Consider the following 12,911-nt stretch of genomic DNA (forward strand, 5'->3'; position numbering starts at 1 on the left):
AACCGGGACCCATGGGGGCATTCGTCCCGGTTCGTGAGTCCAGGGGGGCGGCCGGGGCCTCGTGGGCATTGGTCCCGGTTCGTATTGAACCATTTGTCCCGGTTCGAGGCACGAACTGGGACTAATGGGCCTCGCTCCTGGCCCACAGCCATTGGTCCCTGTTATTGGCATGAACCGGGGCAGAAGGCCCGGATTTATTACCGGGTCTGGCCACGAACCGGGACAAATGAGCTGCCTATATATACCCCATCGCCGCAGCAGAGCACTCCACAGTGCTCTATTTTTTCTGGCCGTCGAAGGGAGGGCATTTGGGCGCTCTAGCTCACCTCCTATGCACATGAGGTGTTCGATGAAATGTCTGAGCCACACTAGTTAATCTTTCTCCTCTCGAAACTCGACCCCCGAGCTCCATTTTCCCCGAGATTTGTCTAGGTTTAGCGGTCCGTCACGTCCCATCCCCGTCCTCACCGCCGTCGATCGCCCGCGCCGATCTCGTCGCCAGCACTACCGTGGTGAGCCTCTTGTTCTTATCTTCTTTCTGAAAGAAAAAAAATTCTTACTTCAGATAGATACATGTCTAATTTTGTTACTTTTATTATTCCTTCTTATTATATAGTGCGATGGTTTTGGTATCCGCCCCCGTCGGCCCTCGTCCTGTCTATGATTCGGATGCGGTATATATTATCTTTTTATAACTATTTGGTTCATTTATTGTTTATGACAATTATGCCGACCAACGTGACATAGATTTTATTTCTCTAGGAGGTGGTTGAACCGGAAATTCAACCAACCCTATTGTTGAGAGGTTAAATTTAGTTGAAGAAAAAAACAATTAGTTCAAGGAAAAAATAAAAAAAATTGAGGAGAAGATGATATTGGAGTTGCATGTTGCGGATGTCGTCGATGATCACAAGATCAAGATGGATGCAATGCGCTTGAAGATTAGAAAGATTAGAAAATATGCCATTCATACCGAGGCTTGGTATCATTATGCCGTTGGATCAATTGTTACCTTGGTTGCGATTATGATCGCATTTGTTTTCGCATTGAAATGTTTTACATAGTTTCAATGTATTGTTTAATTAATTAGATGCTCTGGAGAGCTATATGTTGTTAGATGAGAACTATGTATGTACTTTGGTTTTAATGTGATGATGAACTTCTATTAATTTGGTCACCTAATTATCTACTCATGATGTTCTGTAATGGTTTTTGACACAGTTAATTATATATAATGCACACAAATGAACCGGCAATGGATGTACGGTGACAGACACACCTCCGAGTACATTAAGGGCATGCATGATTTTCTCGAAGTGGCTGAGGCAAACAAGCAGAATGGTTTTATGTGTTGTCCATGCCCTACATGTGGGAATACGAAGTCTTACTCTGACCGGAAAATCCTTCACACCCACCTGCTTTACAAGGGTTTCATGCCACAATATAATGTTTGGAGGAGGCACGGAGAAATAGGGGTTATGATGGAAGACGACGAAGAAGAAGAGGACGATGACAACTATGTGCCCCCTGAACACGGTGATGCTGCAACGGGGGAAGCTGCTGAAGATCAAGAGGAACCAGACGATGTGCCCAATGATGCTGCAATGGGGGAAGCTGCTGAAGATCAAGAGGAACCAGTGCCCGATGATGATGATCTCCGCCGGGTCATTGTCGATGCAAGGACGCAATGCGAAAGTCAAAAGGAGAAGCTGAAGTTCGATTGCATATTAGAGGATCACAAAAAGGGTTGTACCCCAATTGCGAAGATAGCAACACAAAGCTCGATACCGTACTGGAATTGCTGCAGTGGAAGGCAGAGAATGTTGTGCATGACAAAGGATTTGAGAAGCTATTGAAAATATTGAAGAAGAAGCTTCCAAAGGATAACGAATTGCCCGACAGTACATACGCAGCAAAGAAGGTCGTATGCCCTCTAGGGTTGGAGGTGCAGAAGGTACATGCATGCCCTAATGACTGCATCCTCTACCGCGGTGCATACAAGGATCTGAACACATGCCCGGTATGCGGTGCATTGCGGTATCAGATCAGACGAGATGACCCTGGTGATGTTGACGGCGAGCCCCCTAGGAAGAGGGTTCCTGCGAAGGTGATGTGGTATGCTCCTATAATACCACGGTTGAAACGTCTGTTCAGAAACGAAGAGCATGCCAAGTTGATGCGATGGCACAGTGAGGACCGTAAGAAAGACGGGAAGTTGAGACCACCCGCTGACGGGTCGCAGTGGAGAAAAATCGAGAGAAAGTATTGGGCTGAGTTTGCAGCTGACCCAAGGAACGTATGGTTTGGTTTAAGGGCGGATGGCATTAATCCTTTCGGGGAGCAGAGCAGCAATCACAACACCTGGCCCGTGACTCTATGTATGTATAACCTTCCTCCTTGGATGTGCATGAAGCGGAAGTTCATTATGATGCCAGTTCTCATCCAAGGCCCTAAGCAACCCGGCAACGACATTGATGTGTACCTAAGGCCATTAGTTGAGGAACTTTTATAGCTATGGAATGGAAATGGTGTACGTACGTGGGATGAGCACAAACAGGAGGAATTTAACCTGCACGCATTGCTGTTTGTAACCATCAACGATTGGCCCGCTCTCAGTAACCTTTCAGGACAGACAAACAAGGGATACCACGCATGCACGCACTGTTTAGATGACACTGAAAGTATATACCTGGAAAAATGCAGGAAGAATGTGTACCTGGGCCATCGTCGATTTCTTCCGACCAACCATCAATGTCGAAAGAAAGGCAAGCATTTCGAAGGCGAGGCAGATCACCGGAAGAAGCCCGCCATGCATACCGGTGATCACGTACTTGCTATGGTCAATGATTTACATGTAATCTTTGGAAAGGGTCCCGGCGGATTAGCTGTTCCGAATGACGCTGAGGGACACGCACCCATGTGGAAGAAGAAATCTATATTTTGGGACCTACCCTACTGGAAAGACCTAGAGGTCCGCTCTTCAATCGACGTGATGCACGTGATGAAGAACCTTTGCGTGAACCTGCTAGGCTTCTTGGGCGTGTATGGGAAGACAAAAGATACACCTGAGGCACGGGAGGACCTGCAACGTTTGCACGAAAAAGACGGCATGCCTCCGAAGCAGTATGAAGGTCCTGCCAGCTACGCTCTTACGAAAGAAGAGAAAGAAATCTTCTTTGAATGCCTGCTCAGTATGAAGGTCCCGACTGGCTTCTCGTCGAATATAAAGGGAATAATAAATATGCCAGAGAAAAAGTTCCAGAACCTAAAGTCTCATGACTGCCACGTGATTATGACGCAACTGCTTCCGGTTGCATTGAGGGGGCTTCTACCGGAAAACGTCCGATTAGCCATTGTGAAGCTATGTGCATTCCTCAATGCAATCTCTCAGAAGGTGATCGATCCAGAAATCATACCAAGGCTAAGGAGTGATGTGGCGCAATGTCTTGTCAGTTTCGAGCTGGTGTTCCCACCATCCTTCTTCAATATCATGACGCACGTACTAGTTCATCTAGTCGACGAGATTGTCATTCTGGGGCCCGTATTTCTACATAATATGTTCCCCTTTGAGAGGTTCATGGGAGTCCTAAAGAAATATGTCCGTAACCGCGCTAGGCCAGAAGGAAGCATCTCCATGGGCCATCAAACAGAGGATGTCATTGGGTTTTGTCTTGACTTCATTCCTGGCCTTAAGAAGGTAGGTCTTCCTAAATCGCGGTATGAGGGGAGACTGACTGGAAAAGGCACGCTAGGAGCGGACTCAATAATATGCAGGGACGGGCATTCTTGGTCTCAAGCACACTACACAGTTCTATAGAACTCTACCTTGGTGACCCCGTATGTCGATGAACACAAGAACAGTCTGCGCTCCAAACACCCGGAGCAGTGTGACGAGTGGATTACATGTGAACACATCAGAACTTTCAGCAGTTGGTTGGAAACACGTCTCAGAGGTGACACCACTGTTTGTGATGAGTTGTACTCGTTGTCCAGGGGACCATCTTCGACTGTATGGGCTTACAAAGGATACGAGATAAATGGGAATACATTTTACACGATCGCCCAAGATCAAAAGAGCACCAACCAAAACAGCGGTGTCCGCTTTGATGCAGCAACCGAGAGGGGAAAGGACACATATTATGGTTACATAATGGACATATGGGAACTTGACTACGGACATGATTTTAAGGTCCCTTTGTTTAAGTGCAAATGGGTCAATCTGTCAGGAGGCGGGGTACAGGTAGACCCACAGTACGGAATGACAACAGTGGATCTGAACAATCTTGGGTACACTGACGAACCGTTCGTCCTAGCCAATGATGTGGCACATGTTATCTATGTGAAGGACATGTCCACCAGACCGAGAAAAAGAAAAGATAAGGAAGTGAATACATCATACGATGAGCCAAAGCGCCACATAGTTCTTTCAGCACTATAGGAAACAGGTAATTTGCCATCTGTGAGCAACAGACGGCCAAGACTAAATCCAGACGGCAAAGATTTTGCCGTCAGGAAGCAGACGGCAAAGATAAGTCAGCAAAGAATATTTTGCCATCAGCTTTTCATCGAACAGACGGCAAAGATTTTGCCGTAGCCAAACTGTGAATTTGCCGTCTGCCACAAAAATAGCAGACGGCAAAGAACTTTTCTTTGCTGTCAGTCAAATAGTGTGCTTTGCCGTAAGTCAGAATAAACTACAGACGGCAAAGTTTGTTTTTTCTTTCTTTTTAAAAGACGCCGGAGCAGAGCATCTCGCCCAACAACCATTTTTTAGAGGAAAAGAGCACAAGAGGTCCGGCTCCATTACATAGCAAAGAAACCAAATTGTCTTACACAGTACCAAATCAGCACGCGGAGGACAGCCCCACCGCTGCCCCAGCAAAGACTACAAGCCTAAATGACAGAATTAAAAACTAAGATCAACTAAGGACGCACACGCAAAAGGGGACAACGACACTAGTAAAGCAGCAAACTCATACAGAACCAAATCAAATTGAGGCGGAGCTCGCCGGAACTGAGCTGCTCGCCCAACAGCGCTGAGAGGGCCGCGTCGCGCGTCGTCATGGTCAACGTTTGGTCATGCCCTATTGTTGTTTGGCGGCCGTGTAGGAGGGAGCACGAGCCGCGGAAGAGAGGAGGGTGGAGCTTCATGAAGCGCTGGCGAGCTGGCGGAGCTTCACGTGGCGGAGACGGAGGACCTTCACGCGGCAGCGACGGAGTTGAACGCGGCGGCGACGGCGGTGCTGCACGCTGACGATGACGGACAGGCAGGCGAGGGGCGCGGTGCTGGAAGGACGAACGAGCGGCGTGGAGTGCGGCTTCTCGGGGACGGGCGGGCGCGGCGCCGGCCGGATGAGCGACGGGCGCGGCGCCGGCCGGATGAGCGACGGGCGCGGAGCCGGCTGCTCGGGGACGGGTTGACGGGCAGGTGCTGGCCGGCGGCGTGCGGGCGTGCGGCTGCTCGGGGACGGGTTGACGGGCAGGTGCTGGCCGGCGGCGTGCGGGCGTGCGGCTGCTCGGGGACGCCGGACGGGCGGGCGGGTGCTGGGAGAGAGGAGGAAGCAGGAGATATCAGGAAACTGGCCGGCGGCGTGGCTCTGGTCGGGGAGACGGAGAGAGGAGCAGGAGAGAGGAGGGCGCTGAGGGGATGAGGAGAGAGAGAGGAGATGGGCGCATGGGGCGTGGGGGTCGTGGGTCGGGGCAGGCCTCAGGGTGGGGCCCTGACCTGTGGGTGGGTGGGTGCGTGTGTCCGATGACTACGATGGAAGAGGATGTCTATTTTGGATCTTGCCACGTCACGGATCCGCGTGATCAATCCGCGTGATGTGTTTTCTCTTTGCCGTCTACCAAATAAAATACAGACGGCAAACATCTTACTTTGCCGGTCTACAGAGCAAAAGAACAGACGGCAAAGTCTGTGCCGTCTGTTATTGTTTTGGCAGACGGCAAAGTGAGCTGTTTGTCGTTTGTATTTTGTTTGACAGACGGCAATGTCTATTTTGCCGTTAGTATTTCTTTGCCGTCTACAACAGACGGCAAACCTTGTCTTTGCCGTCTGGCCCGACGAAAAGCAGACGGCAAATACGCCTCCTGACGCAAATTATCTATTTCCCGTAGTGCAGGAAAAAGGGACATTGTGGGAGTGGAGGGCAAGACAGACATGTCTGAAGATTATGAAAAGTTTCATGAAATTCCTCCCTTCAAAGTCAAGGCTGACCCAAGCATCCTGATAAACGATGAAGATTATCCATGGTTACGGTGCAATAAGCAAATGACACAAGCGAAGAAAAAGTGAAGACTTTCTCCCGCAACTATTATGATGATACCATGCCAACTTTGTAACAGACGAGTATGATACCATTGTCCGTTTTGTACATGAAGTGCATCTAGTTTTTGTCGTAACCCTCTCAACTTTCTTGCACATGCTATGTGGATGAAATGATGATACCATGCCAACTTTCAACCTTTTCAGAGTTCATTTGAAATGCTTTTCAATTTTAGGGTCTTATAGCTCAAAATAATTAGTAAATGCATGAAAAATGGTGCATGAAAAATAACAAATAAAATAAATAAGTAATTAGAAACAAAATAATATAAACTTTATTAAAATATATAAGTAGAAAAAAAATAAAATAAACTTTAATAAAATGAATGAAACTAAAATTAACAAAGTATTTTCTGTTCAAAACATTATAAGAAACCTCTAGTATTATTGAAACTAAAATCATATAAAATTGATGCAACTAAAATTATCGAAGTATTTTCTGTTCAAAATCATTAAAAGCAAAAATAATTTTCATAAAGAACTTTTTTTGATAGAAACTTTAATAGCAAAAGGAATTATCATAAAGTAAAATAAATAAGTAATTAGAAACAAAATAAAATAAAATAAATAATTATTTTGTTGTAAGTAGAAACAAAATAAAATAAATAAAGAAAAAAATAAAAAAAATGCCACCTACTGGGCCACCACGGCCTGAATACGACTAGAAACCCATCCATGGGCCAGGATTCAGGCCCGCAGAAGGCCCAACAGGCCCTTAGGTATAATAGTGCAAGATTAGGCCCGGAGGCCTGCAGTTCAGAGGAGTTCAATGGAGATGGAGGGGTAGGGCTTATAAACAGGTCCTCCCGCTCATTGGCTAGCGAGGTGGGACTAAACATCCCACCGCACCGCGGCTTTGGCAGGCGCAGGACATTGGTCCCGGTTGGTGCCACGAACCGGGACCAATGCACACCTTTGGTCCCGGTTCGTGGCACCAACCGGAACCAATGCCCCCCTTTAGTCCCGGTTGGTGCCACCAACCTGGACCAAAGGCCGCCGCTTCCCGCCCTTTGGGCTGCTGAAAAGAGACCTTTGGTCCCGGTTGGTGGCACCAACCGGAACTAATGGGGGGCATTGGTCCCGGTTGGTGCCACGAACCGGGACCAAAGATCTGGGTATATAACCAACACTTGTGAAAATTTTCATCTTCATCTCGCAGTTGCCCCTGACGACCCCTCGACGACATCGACGCCCCCAGGCTGCCCCGACGCCGCCCGCCGCCCCCGCCGTCCCCATCGCCCGCGCCCGTCGTCGCCGTCGCCCGCGCTCTCGCCGTCGCCGCGCCCTCGCCCGACGTCGTCGCCGCGCGCTGTCCCTGCCCCGACGTGCGCCGCCCCTGCCCCGCGCCCTCGCCCGTCGCCGTCGCCCGCGCCCTCGCCGTCGCCGCGCTCTCGCCCGACGTCGTCGCCGCGCGCCGCTCCTGCCCCGATGTATTTTTTAGATATATGTATTTTTTTATGTATGTTCATATATGTATGTATGTATTTTTTACATGTTTTTTTGTATGTATGTGTGTATTTTTTCAATTGTAATGATGTTTTAAAAATACGTATGTGCAAAAGTTAGATTTTTAGAAAAGTTTTATCTATATATGTTCTCTGAGTGTGGGTACTGTCATGAAGTTGGAGTAATTTTTGTGGTTGTAAAAGAGTTAGGAAAATTTAGAATGTGCGAAATTTGTCAAAAAAAAAATTGTTCATACAAAGTTTTTTGTTCATATACAAAAAGTTTTTATATATAACTATGGATATATGAGCAATGATGATCCATGGATGTATGCATTGATATATATGAGAAGCGATGTTCATAGAATATTTACCAAGTATATATAGTTTTGTTCATAGCATTTTTTTCCATTTATATATGTATGTGGCTATAGGTGGATATATATGAGAAATGATGATCCATGGAAAAGTTTTATACATGCAAAAGTTACATTTTTAGAAATGTTTTATATATCTAGCTAGGAAAGGAAGAAGAAGAAAAAGAAGGAGAGGAAAAACAAAAATAAGAAGAGGAAGAAAGGAGAAGAAGAGGAGAGGAAGAAGAGGAGAAATAAAAAAGAAGAGGAAAAAAGAAGAAAAAGAAGAGGAGAAGAAGAAAGGAATAGAGGAGAAGAAGAAAAAATAGAATATCTATTTTTTCTTCTTCTCCTCTATTCCTTTCTTCTTCTCCTCTTTTTTTTCTTCTTTTTTTCTTCTATCTTCTCCTCTATTCCTTTCTTCTTCTCCTCTTTTTATTTCTTCTTTTTTTCTTCAATCTTCTCCTCTTTTTATTTCTTCTTCGTCTTCTTATTTTTTATCGGATATGTCGTTGTCGATATACCCCGTGTCCCGATAACTTCAACACGAGGGGGGGGGTTCGACCTGCCCCCTCCCCGATAACATTATTTTCCCATGTATGTATGTCGTCGTTGTCGATATAACCCCCTCCCGGATAACTTCGACCGTGATAACTTATACCACGGGAGCACCCCCCGGCCCTCTCGCTCGATCAAAACTCTCGAGGACACCCAAACCCTAGAAAAAAACGATGTCGGTCTCCTACCCCCTCCCGCCGCGCCCCTACCCTTGAAGCGTTGCCGAGGCCACCCCAAACCCGGAATAAGCTAGGTCTACGTTTGCACTAATATATCCACCTGATGTCATGTTTGTGTAATAATTGCCATGTTGTAATATTTGCAGAAACAATGGAGCACGGACGAGACGAGGAAGCAGAAGAGGTGTTGGGGGACATAATCTTAGCCAGAGGTGATGTGTTGTCGTATCTTAACGACAATGATGGTCTGGAAGAACAGGGTGAAGAAGCAGGCTACGGTGATCGAAGAGTGGAGGAGGAAAGACATGATTATGATGGCTCCGGTGACCCAATGCTGGTGCAAGAAGGAGCCCGAGGTGACGACTCCGGTGACTGAACAGAGTCCGGCCAGGTAAATATATTAGTTAAGCCTGTGCTGACTAGCTAATTGATGCATCTTGTTTTGGTATGTACACATATTAATTAATTCTCGTCTTTCTTCTTTTTTCTAGCCCTCCGGATCGAGCACAACTTCGGTAAAGAGACGAGGCTCGAAAAGAAAGTTGCGCTCGGATGAAAGGATTGAGATCACAGCAATCGCTCGCGATGGCCAACCGATTGAACCCATCCGGACAAAGGAAGCATTTGCTGCTCAGTGCGGGGCTCTTGTTTGGGACAAGATCCCGATCAGCATCCACCAATGGTATAAGCCTAAGAAGGAAGATCCTGAGGTGTCTTATGTCAATGATATGCAGAAAGATGATCTTTGGACTGAGCTGAAGGCAAATTTCACCCTACCGCCAGAGGAGGATCCGGAGAAGCCAGTTAAAAAGCAATTAATCAAGTCTCATGCTCTTAAGAAGATGGCAGACCTATTCAGGAGGTGGAAGAATGAGCTGAAAACGTTTGTCCACAAAGAAGAGACACCAGAATTCATCGGCCGGTATGAGAAGATCAGAGATCACTGGCCCGCATTTGTGGCCCACAAAACATCGGAAAAGAGTAAGAAGATGTCAGCGACAAACAAGAAGAATGCTGCGAAGAAGAAGCTTCACCCCATCGCACAGGGTCAGGTGGCTACCTCAAAGCCCGGTCTAAGTGGGCCAAGGATGAGAATGATCTGCTTGATAAAGGGATCGAACCATAGACAATGAACTGGCCAGACCGTTGCCGGACTTGGTTCTTCGGGGCTGGCGGAAAATTGGACCCTGTATCAGGGAGGTGCGTTTGGACGGACGAGCTTTTGAGAATACCAGTCAAGGGGCTTCAACACTATATCGATGCAGCGCAGGAAGGCACGTTCGTTCCAGACAGAGAGAACGACGAGCTCACAATGACCCTCGGGAATCCTGAGCACCCTGGACGGACACGAGGCACGCCAGGCTCCGTTCCGTGGAAGGCTGGTTTTCCGGACGCAGGCGGTTACAAAAGCAAGGAGAGGAGGAAAAAAGTGGAGTAGACCCAAATTCAGAAGCTGCACGAAAGGGTTCAAGTTCTAGAGGAACGAGACGACAATCGACATGCTGAAACTACCCCCAAAGCTATCCCACCATCTCAGCGGAGAAGCAACGTGGCTTCCACCGAGCTGCTTCAGCCGGAGCATGTTTTGACGGCTCCTGCTAGCTACCCCATGGATGCTATCACGGAGTCTCAACATTGCCACCTTATGACGCAATGGCAGAACTTCAAAGTCAAGGCGGCTGTTGGCTCTGTTTTACCTCCTGAACCCGGCGCAACCTATCACTGCCGGCCGATTCCAGAAGGATATGCTAGGGTGATGGTGGATGAAATAACGGAGGGATTTGAGGACCTCCAGCTTGACCACCCTACCGGTGAAGGGGAGACTCGGGTGGGTTCTGCTCTGAACACTCCATGCCTATGGCGGAAGGAGCTCATCAACCTTCCGAACTGGACGCCTCCGGCGAGTAAGGGCACTCCGCCTCCTCCTCCGCCTCCTCCTCCGGTGAGTGATCAGGGCACTCGGCCTCCTTCTCCGGTGCGTGGCGGCACTCCGCCTCCTCCTCCGGTGAGTGATCAGGGCACTCAGCCTCCTTCTCCGGCGTGTGGCGGCACTCCTCCTCCTTCTCCGCCTGCGCCGGCGCGCCGGAGCAGCCAGCCTTCTCCTCCTCCGCCTCGTCAGCAAGGGCGGAAGAGACCCGCCGCCGCTCCGGCTGCTCCAGTGCATCATAGTCCTTCTCCTCCGCCTCGTAAGCAAGGAAAGAAGACAGCCGCAGCCGCTCCGTCTGCTCTGCCGGCGTCTAGCAGTACAGCCAGAGGCGGGAGGCAATACAGATTCGGTCCTTCTCTGAAGACTCCAGAGAAGTTACCATACGCGAGGACCGAGGAGGAAACCACGAAGATCGTGCGAGCCGAAGTGACGAACTTCTTTGAAGGGGTGAAAGCAAATAACCATCCACCTCCGGAGGAGAAGGTAGATCCGGTGAAAGTGAAGCGCACTCTGGCTGCCCTGACAAAACCACCAAAGTCTCCGCCGAAAGGCAACTATGAGCGCATTATTGCAAAGACATTTGCCGAAGCGGAGCGGTCGGGAAGTACTGTCAGTGATCAAAGGTTAAAAGAACGATGAGCTGGGAAAAAATTGCCCAGCTCGGCGAACAAGCAAACCAATCGTGCCCCCTGCTCAAGGTGTCTAGCGACATCGTCGCTAATGATCCGAGGATGGTGCCCAGTTATAGCAGTCTTGGAGATTACCTACCCGACGATGTACATTATGATATCTTGGAGGTGGACGAACACAAATACCATTACGGGAAGCCTCTCGTCAAAGATGAAAGATCTCTAACAACGATGATGCGAAGATTACATGATTGGTACATGAAAACCTGCAGAGATTCTGGGGGACGAATACTTTGACGTTGAGAGTTAAACCGGAGCATGACCTCGTTGGAATTGAACTGTTGAATGTTCCATTTGAGGAGTTATTCCAGTTTTTCAATCAAAAGGCCCTCGATAAATCAACGATCACTTGCTACTATCTGTAAGTAGTACTACTTCTGTCATTAAGTCTCTCTATATAGGTCAGCTCTTTCATTGCATGTATTTATAATTATCCTCACTATATTATGTAGATTGAAAATCGCCGAATTGAAGAAAAGACAAATCGGTGATATTGGGTTCATTAACACAAATCTCATAGATGCAACTGAGGTTAAATATCATGCCGAAAATACCGAGGCCAACTTGCTACGATCATTGGTAATAAATGAAAACAAAGATATAATACTTTTTCCTTACAACTTCAAGTGAGTGTTACTGTCTTGTGCATATTCGGTTTCCCTTATTAGTCCAGGTTATAGTAATGTAATTGATGACTTATGCATGCGTGCGCAGCTTCTACTATATTCTCCTAGAGATTAAGCTTGAGCAGGGAGTAGTAACCGTTTTAGACTCGAGACGAAAAGATCCCCAGGACTATGCGGACATGACTCAAATGCTCGAGAAGTAAGTTAAATCGATCATTATCCACCATATCAGCAACTTTGTTCATTTCCTGATATCAAGTAATTGTTTTCTTTGTCTGGCAGGGTTTGGAGAAAATTCACCAAAAAAGCTCCGGGACTGCCGAAGAAGCTGCAATTTAAACACCCGAAAGTAAGTACTATAGTAGCATGTTCCGCGCATCTCCTAGTGATTCAAGCGCTAGTTTCATAAATACCATTTAGCATGCTTGCTTATCAGTTTGATTGACCTCTATTTCTTGTAAAGTGGTTGTGGCAGGAACCCGGGAATAATTACTGTGGATACTACGTTTGTGAGTCCATCCGCTACACGACCTGTGAGCGGGGCTACTCTGACGAACAATATGAGGTGCGTAAGCAATAATATTCACAATTTTATTTTATTACCATCATTTGTGTTGAGTTTCATTTATTCATATATATATGTATTGACCCCCTTCTTCAAATTAGATCTTTCGGATGCGGGATGAACTCCTAGCCAGATCGTATGCGAGCAATTCAAGAGGAATTGGCGGCATTCTTCCTAGACCACGTGATCACTGAAAATGAAGAATACTATGTGGACCCTGTGTTCTTACAATTTAGTTAGG

The 12,911-nt window shown here is 47.4% G+C and overlaps 1 pseudogene; it reads left to right on the plus strand.

The window, feature by feature from the left end:
- The first annotated feature begins 1,259 nt into the window (after nt 1–1,259).
- LOC141039260 (uncharacterized) lies at nt 1,260–6,632 on the plus strand (annotated as a pseudogene).
- Nucleotides 6,633–12,911: the final 6,279 nt, after the last annotated feature.

This window comes from Aegilops tauschii, chromosome 1 (assembly GCF_002575655.3).
Source record: "Aegilops tauschii subsp. strangulata cultivar AL8/78 chromosome 1, Aet v6.0, whole genome shotgun sequence".
Taxonomy (NCBI): domain Eukaryota; kingdom Viridiplantae; phylum Streptophyta; class Magnoliopsida; order Poales; family Poaceae; genus Aegilops; species Aegilops tauschii.